Below are 15,295 nucleotides of genomic sequence, written 5' to 3'. Positions count from 1 at the left end.
ATTCAATCAGGTGAGTTATGAATAGTGTTTTGTAATACTCAATACTTACTACATCTTTAGTAACTAGCCAATGAGTGCCAATAATTATTCATATCGGTTGATACACTAGTGTAATTCTATGATGACTAGCATAAGACTTAATGTGTCCTTCACCTTCTGACCTAATTACCAGCAATTACTGCAATATCCGTTTATCCTGTCCATCCTCATGATCATGGAGCACTATATTGGTTTTTGCATTAATTATACGTTGCTGTAAGAGTATGGATTCTACAAGAATATGGTGTTGACATATCAAGCTGTCCACTACCTTGAACGCTGGAGATGTTATTATGGTCCTACTGTTTGGTGTACCTAATGTACTACCAAAATAATAACACTGAATATTAATACAACATTTCAGTGTCTTGGCTACACTGATAAATACTTCAGGGAAGAGAACTTCAGATTGTCTCACTTGGTGTTGTGCTTCTGTAGAAAGATATGGATTTTCAGTGCAGCTACTTGCAACCTACTGTGCTACAACCACGATGCAATCCTTCCCATTCCTTTCCTAGTTTTATAAAATGGTAAAGACTTATATAGTACGTTTAAATTTTTGTAAAACAATAGAGACTTATACAGTGCGTGTGCATGTCATTTCATTTGTTAACAAGATCAGTTGTCCTAAACATGCTCTACAGAGTGTGTGCACTTTATTTCACTCCTTGATATGTTTATTTGTTGTAAAAATGCTAAAGACTTATACAGTGAGTGTGCACTTTATTTCATTTGTTAATGTATTCAGTTCATGTAAATATGCTAAAGACCACTACAGTGTGTGTGCACTTTATGTCATTTGTTAATATATTTTGTACTCATTGCGTATATACTTTGTCATTTCTGAATATGTTTGGTACTCAGTGCATGTGCACTCTATTTAATTTCTTAATATGTTCTGCACTTATCAATGATGTATATACTCTGTGACTGTAGACAAAGTAGCTAAATAGATTATAGAAAAATTTGTTGCTCATGGCAAGTCCAATTGACTCACCATCGCTGCTAACTTTTTGCCCCCCAGTGGAGGGTTATGTAAGAGGACCATGATTAAAGGATTTGTTGCTAGCGCAGTTGACCAGATGTAATTTCGATGTATTGCTCACGCGCTGCCTGCGCTATGTAAGCTGTAAGAGAATCTGAGACCAAAGAGCAGTGTTGACTGCAGTAAGAACTGTGTGTTAGTAGCAGTAACTTGTTGCTAGCGAGCAGTCGTGTCTGGTGTATCGTGTTGGCTGGGCCGGTCGTGTGCAGCGATGGCGGAGCCAGAGCGTTGTAGGATAAGGTAAAAGCAGCCTCGCGCATATGTAGTATTGTTACATCAAGTCCGATGTAAATGTTTAAAAAATCTGTTAATAATAATCTTTCTCATAAAAAGTAACTTTTGACATTCACCTCAATTTAAAGAATTCACTAATTTCTCCAATCCTTGGCCATCCCGATTATTGAAAAGAAAAATCAGTTCTTTCCTTTTATATAAGACAAATCTATCGGCCAGCATTGCACTTAGCTGCGCCAGGAAAATTTCTTATAGGAGCAGATATATACGCGTTATCCGGCGACCTAATTAAGGTAAGATTTTTTAGTTTATTCAGAATGATGTATCAGGGCCATGACGCAGCACTGCTGACGTCCAAAATTTACCAGGTTAAATTGACAGTCAATTATTGAAAGGTTATAAGAGAGTCGCATTTTTTATTGAGAGATTAGTCACATTTTGTTATTTATAGGTTACGCAATTTATTTTTTGGGAGGTTACACTAAATGAGAATATTATTCATATATATTTTATTTTGTGGGAAGGTTACATACTGCCTACAGGAAAATTATGGAGACCTTTCTAGAACAGAGAACCACTTGTATGAATATCAAGAGCTCAGATGGAAACCCAGTTCTAAACAAAGAAGTGAAATCAGAAAGGTGGAGGGAGTATATAGAGGCCCTATACAAGGGCAATGTACTTGAGGACAATATTATGGAAATGGAAGAGGATGTAGATGAAGATGAAATGGGAGATACGATACTGCGTGAAGAGTTTGACAGGACACTGAAAGACCGGAGTTGAAACAGAAGATGAAATGGGAGATACGATACTGCGTGAAGAGTTTGACAGGGCACTGAAAGACCGGAGTTGAAACAAGGCCGCGGGGGTAGACAACATTCCATTAGAACTACTGACGGCCTTGGGAGAGCCAGTCCTGACAAAACTTTACCATCTGGTGAGCAAAATGTCAAAATGTATGAGGCAGACAAAATACCCTCAGCCTTCAAGAAGAATATAATTATTCCGATCCCAAAGAAAGCAGGTGCTGACAGATGTGAAAATTACCGAACAATCAGTTAATAAGTCACGGATGCAAAATACTAACGCGTATTTTCTACGGACGAATGGAAAAACTGGTAGAAGCTGACCTCAGTTTGGATTCCGTAGAAATACTGGAACACGTGAGGCAATACTGACCCTACGACTTACCTTGGAAGCTAGATTAAGGAAAGGCAAACCTACGTTTCTAGCATTTGTAGACTTAGAGAAAGCTTTTGACAATGTTGATTGGAATACTCTCTTTCAAATTCTGCAGCTAGTAGGGGTAAAATACAGGGAGCGAAAGGCTATTTACAATTTGTACAAAAACCAGATGGCAGTTATAAGAGTCGAGGGCACGAAAGGGAAGCAGTGGTTGGGAAGGGAGTAAGACAGGGTTGTAGTCTCTCCCCAATGTTATTCAATCTGTATATTGAGCAAGCAGTGAAGAAAACAAAAGAAAAATTCGGAGCAGGTATTAAAATCCATGGAGAAGAAATCAAAATGTTGAGGTTCGCCGATGACATCGTAATTCTGTCAGAGACAGCAAAGGACTTGGAAGAGCAGTTGAACGGAATGTATAGTGTCTTGAAAGGAGGATATAAGATGAACATCAACAAAAGCAAAACGAGGATAATGGAATGTAGTCGAATTAAATCGGGTGATGCTGAGGGAATTAGATTTGGAAATGAGACACTTAAAGTAGTAAAGAAGTTTTGCTATTTGGGGAGCAAAATAGCTGATGGTGGTCGAAGTAGAGAGGATATAAAATGTTGACTGGCAATGGCAAGGAAAGCGTTTCTGAAGGAGAGAAATTTGTTAATATCGAGTATAGATTTAAGTGTCAGGAAGTTGTTTCTGAAAGTATTTATATGGTGCGTAGCCATGTATGGAAGTGAAACATGGACGATAACTAGTTTGGACAAGAAGAGAATAGAAGATTTCGAAACGTAGTGCTACAGAAGAATGCTGAATATGAGATAGGTAGATCATATAACTAATAAGGAGGTGTTGAATAGGATTGGGGAGAAGAGAAGTTTGTGGCACAACCTAACTAGAAGAAGCGATCGGTTGGTAGGACATGTTCTGAGGCATCAAGGGATCACCAATTTAGTATTGGAGGGCAGCGAGGAGGCTAAAAATGGTACAGGGAGACCAAGAGATGAATACAATATACAGATTCAGAAGGTTGTAGACTGCAGTAGGCACTGGGAGATGAAGAAGCTTGCACAGGATAGAGTAGCATGGGGAGCTGCATCAAACCAGTCTCAGGACTGAAGACCACAACAGCAACAACCTACTTCATGTACTAGTTAAAGAACTAAATTCTGGGATGAAAATCAGGCATTCTTACGTTGCACTCACATAACAACTTATGTGTGTTATACTGTTCTTTGTTAAATGTTCGCTTGTAGTCACTTATTTGATTTCGTCACTTTCTCAGAGAACGGATCTGGTCTGGGATGCCCTAGTTTTTTTTTTTTTTTTTTTTTTTTTTTTTTTTTTTTTTTTTTTTTTTTTTTTTTGCGGCTAGCTTTTACTCGTAATTTTCTTTCTGTTAGCGCTTAAGACAAGTTCAACGAAGTTCATGTTGGCACCCCACATGAAAGCCGCTAGGTGCAGACAAGGAAACCAACTGCAAACACAAATTGCCGTTTGAGTAAATGATTAAATTAAAGCAGTACTATCTACCTACAAAACTCAGCTGAGTAGAATACAAATGAGGTGCTGAGAGCCGTAAGGACCAAGAAGTCACTGTCTTTGACCGCCCCATATTTAAGTGAATATCAGAGAAACCAGCGAGACAGCTTTTCGTGGATGTTCAGATATATTTACAGTGTGGGCCTACAGTACAGATAAACCTAGCCTACCATAAGATCAACAGATGTCGGAACCATGAATTATGGTGCAGTCCATCTATCGACGATGACGTGCATTATAGTACTCCGCGCCTCAAATGGATTACTCTATGATAAATTCCAGAACTTAATATACTATATCTCATTGAGAATACCACAAAATAGGTTTCTGTATCAGTACAACTATAATGTATCCTGATTTCCGAACTAATATTAGTACACAGTGAGTGAATTCGCATATCTGTCTAGCGGGACGTTAGCGTACGTGGATAAGAGTCTGCTGCACTGTCCAAAAATGTTCAAATGTGTGTGAAATCTTATGGGACTCAACTGCTAAGGTCATCAGTCCCTAAGCTTACACACGCATGCCCGAGGGAGGACTCGAACCTCCGCCGGGACCAGCCTCATAGTCCATGACTGCAGCGCCCGAGATCGCGCGGCTAATCCCGCGCGGCTGCTGCTCTGTGCTACCATCTGCTGGCACTAATGTAAACTGTTGAGTTGTACGGGCTAGCAGTGTACGCCATGAACCGTACACATTGATAATCAAATCCGTATGTATTTGGCCTGTAAGGCAAACGTCACGCAAGTTGCGCAAGACCAGAAGCTCCTTAAACTGTGCATAAATGAAGGTGTGCTCATGACACTGATGCTAAGTTTCTCAGAGTATAGAGGACAAATGTGTAGCACAGCATGGCAGATGTAGTGTCATGCCAACCACTGTGACCGAGCGGTTCTAGGCGCTTCAGTCCAGAACCGTGCTGCTGCTACGGTCGCAGGTACGAATCCTGCCTCTGGCATGGATGTGTGTGATGTCCTTAGGTTAGTAAGGTTTAAGTAGTTTTAAGTCTAGGTGACTGATGACCTCAGATGTTAAATCACGCAGTACTCAGAACAACTTGAACCATTTTTAGTGCCATGTATTTCAGATCACTGCATCTAAATTAAGTTAAACATCTTTAAAAGAAAAATAACCAGTAAATCTACAAGGTGTCAAAAGTCAGGGTGCTCACGTGCTCTTGTGCTCTAACACAGCAGCCGCCACTGCTGCCGCTGCTACTACCGGAAGGTTATACAAACCGTCTGGCTTATCTCCTTCCATTAGTAGTGTAACACTTTCGGCTCTTTGTCTTAACTGGAGGTGTACATGACACATGATTCTCATCACTTTATCTATGATTACCGTACTTGATTCTGAGTATTGTATCTGATAAAAAGTGCAGGAGCTGACTGCCTGAACATATGTCGCTGCGGCCAAGGGAATTCGTGGGAACCTAGCAATTGGTTTCCCCAGAAAGTGAGGCAACGGCCGAGGCACACAACGCTGGGGGTAATGGGGCAGTCCGCTGTCCACTCAGAGGGTTAACTCCCTGGCTAACGAGGGCGGTAGAGCTACTCGAACGAGGCTTGAAAGGCTCTAATGACACTCAAAGAAGGACGGAATATTTAGGTGTTATGACTTACGGTACTGTCCAGTGCCCGCCCAGCGGGTTTAAGGCATAAGGGTTGGCCAGCGACCTGATAACATCCTGAGAAAACTCACTGTTCTTGAAAAGGCCAGGCCTGCTGCTGTGGGAACAGGACCTGGTGGAGTTCCAGTCGCGTTCACTTGGATTGCTGGAAATTCTGAGTTGTGGAAACAACGTTCTGATACTCGTATCACGTCTTGATGCCAGTCGGGAATTTCAGCGACAAACTTTGAGGAATAGTATGCCCTGAGTGTTCCTTGGTGGTAAATTATTTGACAGTGCAGTTTCTTGCCATTGGACAGATAACATGTTGCCTGATTGGGGTTAGCTGCTGCACCGGAACAAACGGAGGAGACGGACGAGGGGACGCATGATCACGAACTCTCCTGGTTGGGTCGTCTTAAAGGCGACTTCAACTGTTTGATCGCAGAGGGGGCGATTGTACTGGTGTTCTGTGGTAGGACGTGATGCTGACGAATTAGTGCGATCCACAGATTCCGGGCTGGTGCAGATCTCGTAATCACTCAATCTTCAGTTCACACTGTGAAGCACTCGCTCTTTAGGTGGGGGTTTACCATTTTTCAAGGATACACCGACGCGACAGCTCCGTTAGATTCCAGTTTCGAAGACTGGTTCTTTCCATGTTAGTTTGTACAACCAACAACTGCGTAGTAAGGTTCGTATTAGTACACTTTATTCACATCACTGGGGGAATGTGCAACTTGACTCCATTATCCTTCCCTGAGCATCATACTTGTGCTGATTAATAGTCTGACATGTTAGATTCGTATTGTTGATCTGCTGGTTTTCTTGTTTCGAACTTTCGTAATACAGCACCAGTTTATTTTGATTTGAATTTCATTTAAAGTAGGTAGTGTTCCCTTCATCTCATTTTCTCTACCAGTTGTTTTTAAAGTATAGTTATTAACTGATTTTATATCAATTCCTCACCTTTGGACCTCATGTTAGGAGAAAATCTCAGGCAACGAATTTCCATTATGCTAAATGTAAATGTGTCTCAAGGGGTGTGTCGGAGTTTAGGTACTCTTCGGTAACGATTTCGAAGTTTACACAAATGGGGTACTGCACTAGCACTACAACTACATTTTTGCTTGATTCGATGTTGAGAAATCGAACTGCGTTCCTAATCGGCCTATTGGATTTGTACCTTTGTGTGATGGTGCCATAGAATGTAAAGATGATGTTGTTGTCCTACCATCAGTTGAATTTCAAGATCGACATTGTTTAGGTTGCACTTCTTCTACGATTAAAGCCCGTATTAAACTGTCAATTTAAAAAAAACGGATTTTGAAAAGATATACGACAATATTATTTTACGCTGTAATATAAGCCAAAATCAACGTCGGATGCATATTGTGCAGCTCACGAGTCAACGTGGAATGCACGTTGTCTCACTGATGCAGTTTCAAATGGCTGAGGTTTGTGAATAACCTCACTTAAATTGGGATCAGATATTCTAAGATTGCAAACCCAGATTTCCATATCGGAAGATATAAACTGAACGAGTGTCAGAAATAAAGATTAGGAGTAATATGTATTACACTGTGGGCTCATAAAATTCCACTGTCGAGTAAGATCGCAGTAGATTGGCCAACCAGTATTCATGCGATTTGTACACTTTCTTCTGACACTGGCTGACACTTACTCTAGTAGCCACTGCATGCGTTTGTGTCTCGAAATGAATAGTCAACAAACTTCAAATGACGTCGAAATATAAACTTCCAGCTACTATGAGTAGTTACAATTCGAGGACCTCCGTCTACATCTACATAGATCTCCTCAGGAGGGTACCCTGAACCACTATTAGACACTTCCTTTCCTATTCTACACGCTTATAGAGCGAAGGGAAAACGACTATCTGTATGCCTCCACATGAGCCCTAATTTCTCGTATTTTATCTTCGTGGTCCTTGCACGCATTGTGTCTTCCCGACACTAGAATCGACTTCAAATACCGGCTCTCTAAATTTTCTGAATAGTGTTTCACGAAAAGAACGTCCTCTTCCCTTCAGGGATTCCCATTTGAGTTCCCGAAGCATCTCCATAACACTCATGTGTTGTACGAACCTATCGGTAACAAATCTAGCAACCCGCCTCAATTGATTCCATGTCTTCCTTCAAGCCGACCTGGTAATGATCCCAAACACTAGAGGAACAGGCCGCACAAGTGTCCTATATGCGATCTTCTTTACAGACGAACCACTCTTTCGTAAAATTCTACCAATAAACCGAAGTGTACCACTCGCCTTCCTATCACATCACTCACATGCTCGTGGCATTTCCTATCGCTTCGCAACGTTAAGGCCAGATATTTTAATGATGTGACTGTATCAAGCAGGAGACTAATAATGCTGTGTCCCAATATTTCACTTTTGTTCCTCCTACTCATTCGCATTAACTTACATATTTCTACGTTTAGGGCCAGCTGCCATTCGTCACACCAATTGTAAATTCTGCCTGAGTCGTCTTGCATCCTCTTACAGCCACTCAACTTTAATACTTTCCTGTACTAGGTATAGAGAGAACAACAGTGGTCCGATCACACTTCCCTGGAACACCCCTAACGAACACTCACCATCAAGGAGAACGCATTGGGTTCTACTGCTTAAGAAGTCTTCGAGCCGTTCACATATCTGTGAACTTATTCCATATGCTTGTACCCTCGTTAACAGTCTGCAATGCGGCACAGCGTCAAATGCTTTCCGGAAATGTAGAAGTATGGACTCTGCCTGTTGCCCTTCATCAATAGTTCGCAGTATATCATGTGAGAAAAGGGCAAGGTGAGTCTCGCAAGAGCGACGCTTCCTAAAACCATGCTGATTCGTGGACATAAACTTTTCAGTTTCAAGAAAGTTGGCTATACTCCAACTGAGAATATGTTCAAGGAGTCTGCAGCAAACCGAAGTTAGGATTAATGGTCTGCAATTTTGCGGATCCTTTCTTTTATCCATCTGGAGTCAAATGCGTTTTTTCCAATAACTTGAGACTTCGTGTTGGGAGAGAGATTCATGATAAGGGCACGATAGGAAAGGGGCTAATGCCCTAAAGTACTCTTTGTATAACCGAATTGGAATTCCATCCGGACCTGGTGATTTATTCGCTCTCAAATCTTTCAGTTGTTTCTCACGCAGGGATGCTTATTACTACGTTGTCCATATGGGAGTCTGTCCAATGGGCTAATGATGGTATGTCTGCACGATTCTACTGTGTGAACGATTTCTTGAACAACAAATTTAAAACTTCGTCTTTTGTTTTGCTATCTTCAGCTGCTACATCGGATTGGTCAACAGGCGGCTGGTGTAACCGAGCGGTTCTAGGCGCTTCAGTCTGGAACCGCGCGACCGCTATGATCGCAGGTTCGAATCCTGCCTCGGGCATGGATGTGTGTGATGTCCTTAGGTTAGTTAGGTTTAAGTAGTTCTAAGTTCTAGGGGACTGATGACCTCAGATGTTAATTTGAACCACTCCACTGAGTGGGGATAACGCGATCTGAAATTATCTAACACTGAATAGACTTCGACAAGGGACTGAATGGAAGCCTTAGACACGCTTAGCGATTTTTCAGATTCAGCTCGATAATGTGAATACTTGAAGATGATAGTAAAGGAGGATGAACTTGCGTACAAGAACTGGTACTAACCTTGCAAAGCATCAGCAACCGTACACTTGCTCGTCTTCCAAGCGCGTAAAAGTAGGTGTTGAGAAGGACGGCGCACATATCATTGGTGTCGACGCTAATGAAGGAAAAAAAAAAGTCAAATGGCTCTGAGCACTATGCGACTTAACTTCTGAGGTCATCAGTCGCCTAGAACTCAGAACTAATTAAACCTAAATAACCTAAGGAGATCACACACATCCATGCCCGAGGCAGGATTCGAACCTGCGACCGTAGCGGTCGCTCGGTTCCAGAATGACGGAACATTTTGGCTCTGTAGGGCGATGTGCTGCTTCAGTTTTACCTCGACCTGTCTCTGAATCTGTTGCAGCTATTCCTACTGTTGTTACTGTTGCGCCTCAGCTGCTGCTGCTATTGCTGCTAATGCTACAGGTCAATAAACTTTGCGCCCATGTTGCACCACTGTTAGTACACCCAAGGGCTTGGGCTCTTCATCGGCATCAACCAGGCCACTCCTGCCAACCACATACCGTGTGAAAACTAATGTCGGTGCTCAGATGGTGTCGTGCGAACTTAACGGCTGCAACTAATGTGATCTCAATCAGTACAGATGAACGAAGCCAGAATAGTCTTCATCAGCAACAAATGATCACACAGTGTTCCAGATGATCAGATGATCACACGCAGCTCCAACTCAGGACAGCGAGAATTCGAGAACCGACGTACAGAGGCCTTAAGTACGAGATGCAACTGCCCAGAGAGCGAGTGGGCATTCTCGTGTGACTAAGACAGCCTGTAGAGACAGGCAGAAATGCGTGGCCAATGGTGATGTCGACTCTGGTTAATTGTTAGCTCAGGACCCCATGTTTCAATCTATTTACTGTGGTAGCAAAAGATCGCGTAGTGCTGTTCAAGCCCGATTTTGGCGCCACAGTATCTGTTCCGTAGCACTATTATTTTCACTTATAAATACAGCAGGTCTTCATGAACTCCTACATGTCACTTACAAACACAAGAGACGAACTGATCGTTCGTGTTATGACTAGCGTTGACTCCGTAAAAGAACTTCAAGATGAAATCAGAAGAGGTACATTTGGTACTGTAAAGAGAAAATGTGCATTGACGTAGTAGGTGGAATTTATGAAAATCAACTTAGAACTCAATCATTTGCCCTCGTATAAAATCAGTTTGAATCACATACTAACAGCTGTACTTCTGTAACCAATAAAAATTGGTCAAAAGACGTATGAAACTTTTTTCTTCGAGTTAATATGTACTAGCACTTCTTAAACTATCTACTATTTCTCCTGAAATACCCTGTATCTTACAAATAAATACACTGCTGCCAATTAGAATGCAACACCTGAAAGGTGATATGTATCAACCATTAAACTGGCATGAGGTGTACTATGTGCTTGCATATGCAGATGATAATAGGTATTCTGATCGGGTTCTCAACAGTGTGTTGTCATCGATGAGGCAAGGGATTTCCACGTCTCTCCTCCCCACTCTGACAAAGGGCAGTTACCATTTACCGTATTATAAATTGGCAGACAATTCCCATATTGGCAGGAAATTCGAATTTTGGCAGGAAATTCAAAAATAACTCACTTGCACTTGTGTATGTGCAATGCGGAGGTCATGTTGTAGTCCTAAGTACATTGGCAGAAAGTTAAAAAATGCAAGATGGTACACTGGGACAAGCTCTATGACATCAGAATCCAAGACTTGCGATACTGCACTGGCTCTATGACATCAAATTGGGACGAGGTGTACTGTGTGCCTGCATGTGCAAATGATAGTAGGTACAATCCAGCTCACACCTATTGGACTGTCTAAACAGTGTAGAATTCTGGAATATTGCTCCAGAGATGGAATACGAAGACAATCTGTTTAAGACATCATATACAAGCTACGGCCTGTCTGGCTATTCTTGTATCAGTGTATAACTTTGGCATACTGCTCCAGACTTTAAGAAAGTAGGGTGGGATCTATGATGTCTGGAACGATATTCTGAAATACTAGTACTTTGACGTCAGAGACAAAGAGTTGTTCGTCCAGGTCCAGGCCTGTCTGCTGACCTACATGATATCTCTTTCTCTCCAAGCTACTGTTCGCTCAGAGGTGTATTATCATTGCCAACTCTAAGTTTGGATCTCTCCACTTGCACCTTTAAGTAAACAAACACCAAGGATGGAAGGGAAGGCACTCCACCTCCGCCACCTCGCCGCACCTCACCACCACGTTGTGTTGACACTCGCTATGTGCCTACTGGTGGCTGGAGGTGCTTCACATCACCCCGCCCACAAAGGAGCTCTGTCACCCCAACTCTCCCCGCGCCCCGTGCAAACGATCCTGGCGTGACTGCTTCGTAACCCCCACCCCACCAAGACACCACAGCCAAGTGATCCACATTCTACGTATGCTACGTCAGGATTCTACCTATTGACGGGTAAAACATTGTGTCCACACGAACTTCTGCATGGTTTCTGGTATATTCCTAAGATGACACGATTTTACACTTAAACACGGTCTAATTTTAGAACAAGTCTTCTTCTTGTTGTGTCACAGGAATGCGATGGAGTGGTTGTGACACTCCACAGGTGGAGCAGCATACAGAGTGAGTCACCTAACATTACCGCTGGATATATTTCGTAAACCACACCAAATACTGACTAATCGATTCCATAGACCGAACATGAGGAGAGGGGCTAGTGTAATTGGTTAATACAAACCATAAAAAATGCACGGAAGTATATTTTTTAACACAAACCTATGTTTTTTTTTTAAATGGAACCCCGTTAATTTTGTTAGCACATCTGAACATATAAACAAATACGTAATCAGTGCCGTTTGTTGCATTGTCAAATGTTAATTACATCCGGAGATATTGTAACCTAAAGTTGACGCTTGAGTACCACTCCTCCGCTGTTCGATCGTTGTATCGGAGAGCACCGAATTACGTAGGGATCCAAAGGGAACGGTGATGGACCTTAGGTACAGAAGAGACTGGAACAGCACATTACGTCCACATGCTAACACCTTTTTATTGGTCTTTTTCACTGACGCACATGTACATTACCACGAGAGGTGAGGTACACGTACACACGTGGTTTCCGTTTTCAATTACGGAGTCGAATAGAGTGTGTCTCGACATGCCAGGCCAATAGATGTTCAATGTGGTGGCCATCATTTGCTGCACACAATTGCAATCTTTGGCGTAATGAATGTCGTACACCCCGCAGTACATCTGGTGTAATGTCGCCACAGGCTGCCACAATACATTGTTTCATATCCTCTGGGGTTGTAGGCACATCACGGTACACATTCTCGTTTAACGTACCCCACAGAAAGAAGTGCAGAGGTGTAAGATCAGGAGAACGGGCTGGCCAATTTATGCGTCCTCCACGTCCTATGAAACGACCGTCGAACATCCTGTCAAGGGTCAGCCTAGTGCTAATTGCGGAATGTGCAGGTGCACCATCATGCTGATACCACATACGTCGACGCGTTTCCAGTGGGACATTTTCGAGCAACGTTGGCAGATCATTATGTAGAAACGCGAGGTATGTTGCAGCTGTTTGGGCCCCTGCAATGAAGTGTTTGTTACAACACGCAACTGAACGTCGGAGGTTTCAAGCGTCAACGTTAGGTTACAATATCTCCGGATGTAATTAACATTTTACATTGGAACAAACGGCACTGATTACGTATTTGTCTATATGTTCAGATGTGCTAAGAAAACTAACATGGTTCCATTTAAAAAAACGTAGGTTTGTGTTAAAAAACATATTTCCGTGCATTTTTGTATGGTTTGTATTAAACAATTACACTAGCCCCTCTCCTCACGTTCGGTCTGTGGTATCGGTTAGTCAGTATTTGATGTGGTTTACGAAATATATCCAGCGGTAACGTTAGGTGACTCACCCTGAATATGGTATCTGCAAACTGACCGATTGGCATCGTGTACAGCTGCGATGGCCTTCTTTATCCGTGGATCACGACACGCTAGCCCATGACAACTAAGACGCTCTACATATAATATCGATGCGATAACCTAACGTAAAATGGAGTATAGATGTTCCGATTCCCAATGCTAGTATGCTGTTGTGACAGCACTGCAGGCTCAGCTCACATCGCCCCAGTGAAAACGACGCAAAACATGGGAGATTCAGGAGGATAGATGTACTTTTCGTTTTATTTAAACAAACACTAGCGAAGGAAGGTGGAGGGGTCTCCACCTCTACGCTATCAACCACTGTGCCGCTGCCACCCCGCTGTAACTGAAGTGTTCACACCACGGCACCACTGCCCCACACTCAGCATGCACAGAGCCTGCTGAGCGCCATGAGTCAGGACACTGCAAGGATTTGGACCCTTTCGCATATAACAATAGTGCTGCTGTCGCTACGTTATTCAGTGAGAAATGTACACAAATAACTTTGCCTAATGAAAGCCACCACAAACAGCATGCTCGAGATGGCTGCTCTCCTGCATGCTCTGTGAGTATGTAGATTGCATGGCTTTGCCTAAAATACAAACCTTATCTTGTTCAACTGTTCATACTTTAATTCATACCTGTACGATAGTTACGTACGCTTGTTCTGCTCTAAAGTGTCTAGCAGCCTTCAAATTCTTGGCAGGGTGATGAGTCCAGCGGACAAAGACTTTGAAATGTGTTGGGATACATTGAACTGCTGTCTATGTGGCAAATTTCTCAAGTTCAACTCTATCAAGATTGCAAAACGTTTCTTCTACATGGGAATAACGATGTGGTTGCAAGAGGGAAACTGAGTGACATCACCTCAAAAAATCTAAAAGACTCATGATCTTACCATATCAGTTGAAGTTCGCTGACTTTAAAATTGGTCTTCTGATGGAATAAGTGTCCTGAATATTGCTATAGCTATCCGTTCTTCCTAGCTGCACATAATCAACTGTAAGCTTATAGGGCTGCAACTTTTTCTTATCACTCGTCAATTCGGTTGGTCTTGAACTTACATTACGCTGGATTCTTCTACGTCTTAATTTAAGTAGTGTGTAAGTCTCAGGACCGATGACCTCAGCAGTTTGGACCCTTAGAAATTCACACACATCTGAACAACATTTGACTGTAAGACATTTCGCATATTTCACTTAGAATTTCAAACATCTCTTCGCTCCCTCTTCTAAAACGCGCCCTCTTAACAGTCGACAGTGTTGCAGGTTCTTCGCACTACCTTTGCAATATAATAGGAAGATACCTGGCAATGGTTGTATGTAGGAGGAAACTGCAAGAAGCTCTTAGCCGTTTCGCTTCATAACAATGCATGGACTTTGATGGTTGCTGGTATTGTTTAACAAAATATTTAAATATTTGTTCTATCAAATTACAAGTCAACAATGTGAGTACTTCTGGCCTAACTTACAAATTAAAGTGCACTTGTCGGAGGCTGACATATGCTGTTGTTACAGTGGGGACTGTAAGACAGCTGCGTGGAGTGGTCGCGCGGTTAGAGGCGCCATGCCACCGACTGCGTGGCCACTCCAGTCGGAGGTTCGAGTCCTCCCATGGGCATGGGTGTATGAGTTGTTCTTAGCATAAGTTAGTTTAAGTAGTGTGAAAGTCTCAGCACCGATGACATCAGCAGTTTGGACCCTTAGAAAGTCACACAAATTTGACAACATTTGACTACAAGACATTTCGATGGAACCGCTCCATGCAGTCTAGTGCCCTGCCACATGCTTTAGCGTTATTTTCTAGGTAGGTGAGAAACATGTTTTTATACTTTCAATAGTATTCTGCTGAAAATAGGGCAGTTGTAAATAGCTGATGGAAGTGCTTCTGGTTTATATATGGCCATTCTGGTTACTACCTGTAAGGTAATTATGTAGGAGTCGACTAGAAATAGGACGCTTCGTCCAAGCAAATTTTGGAGACAATTCTGTCATACTACAATTTGTCGTAGAGCTATGTATGCCAGTCGCTGTGGCCGAGCAGTTCTAGGCGC

The sequence above is a fragment of the Schistocerca gregaria genome, chromosome 2, assembly GCF_023897955.1.
Source record: "Schistocerca gregaria isolate iqSchGreg1 chromosome 2, iqSchGreg1.2, whole genome shotgun sequence".
NCBI lineage: Eukaryota > Metazoa > Arthropoda > Insecta > Orthoptera > Acrididae > Schistocerca > Schistocerca gregaria.
Note: the sequence above shows the minus strand (reverse complement) of the source record.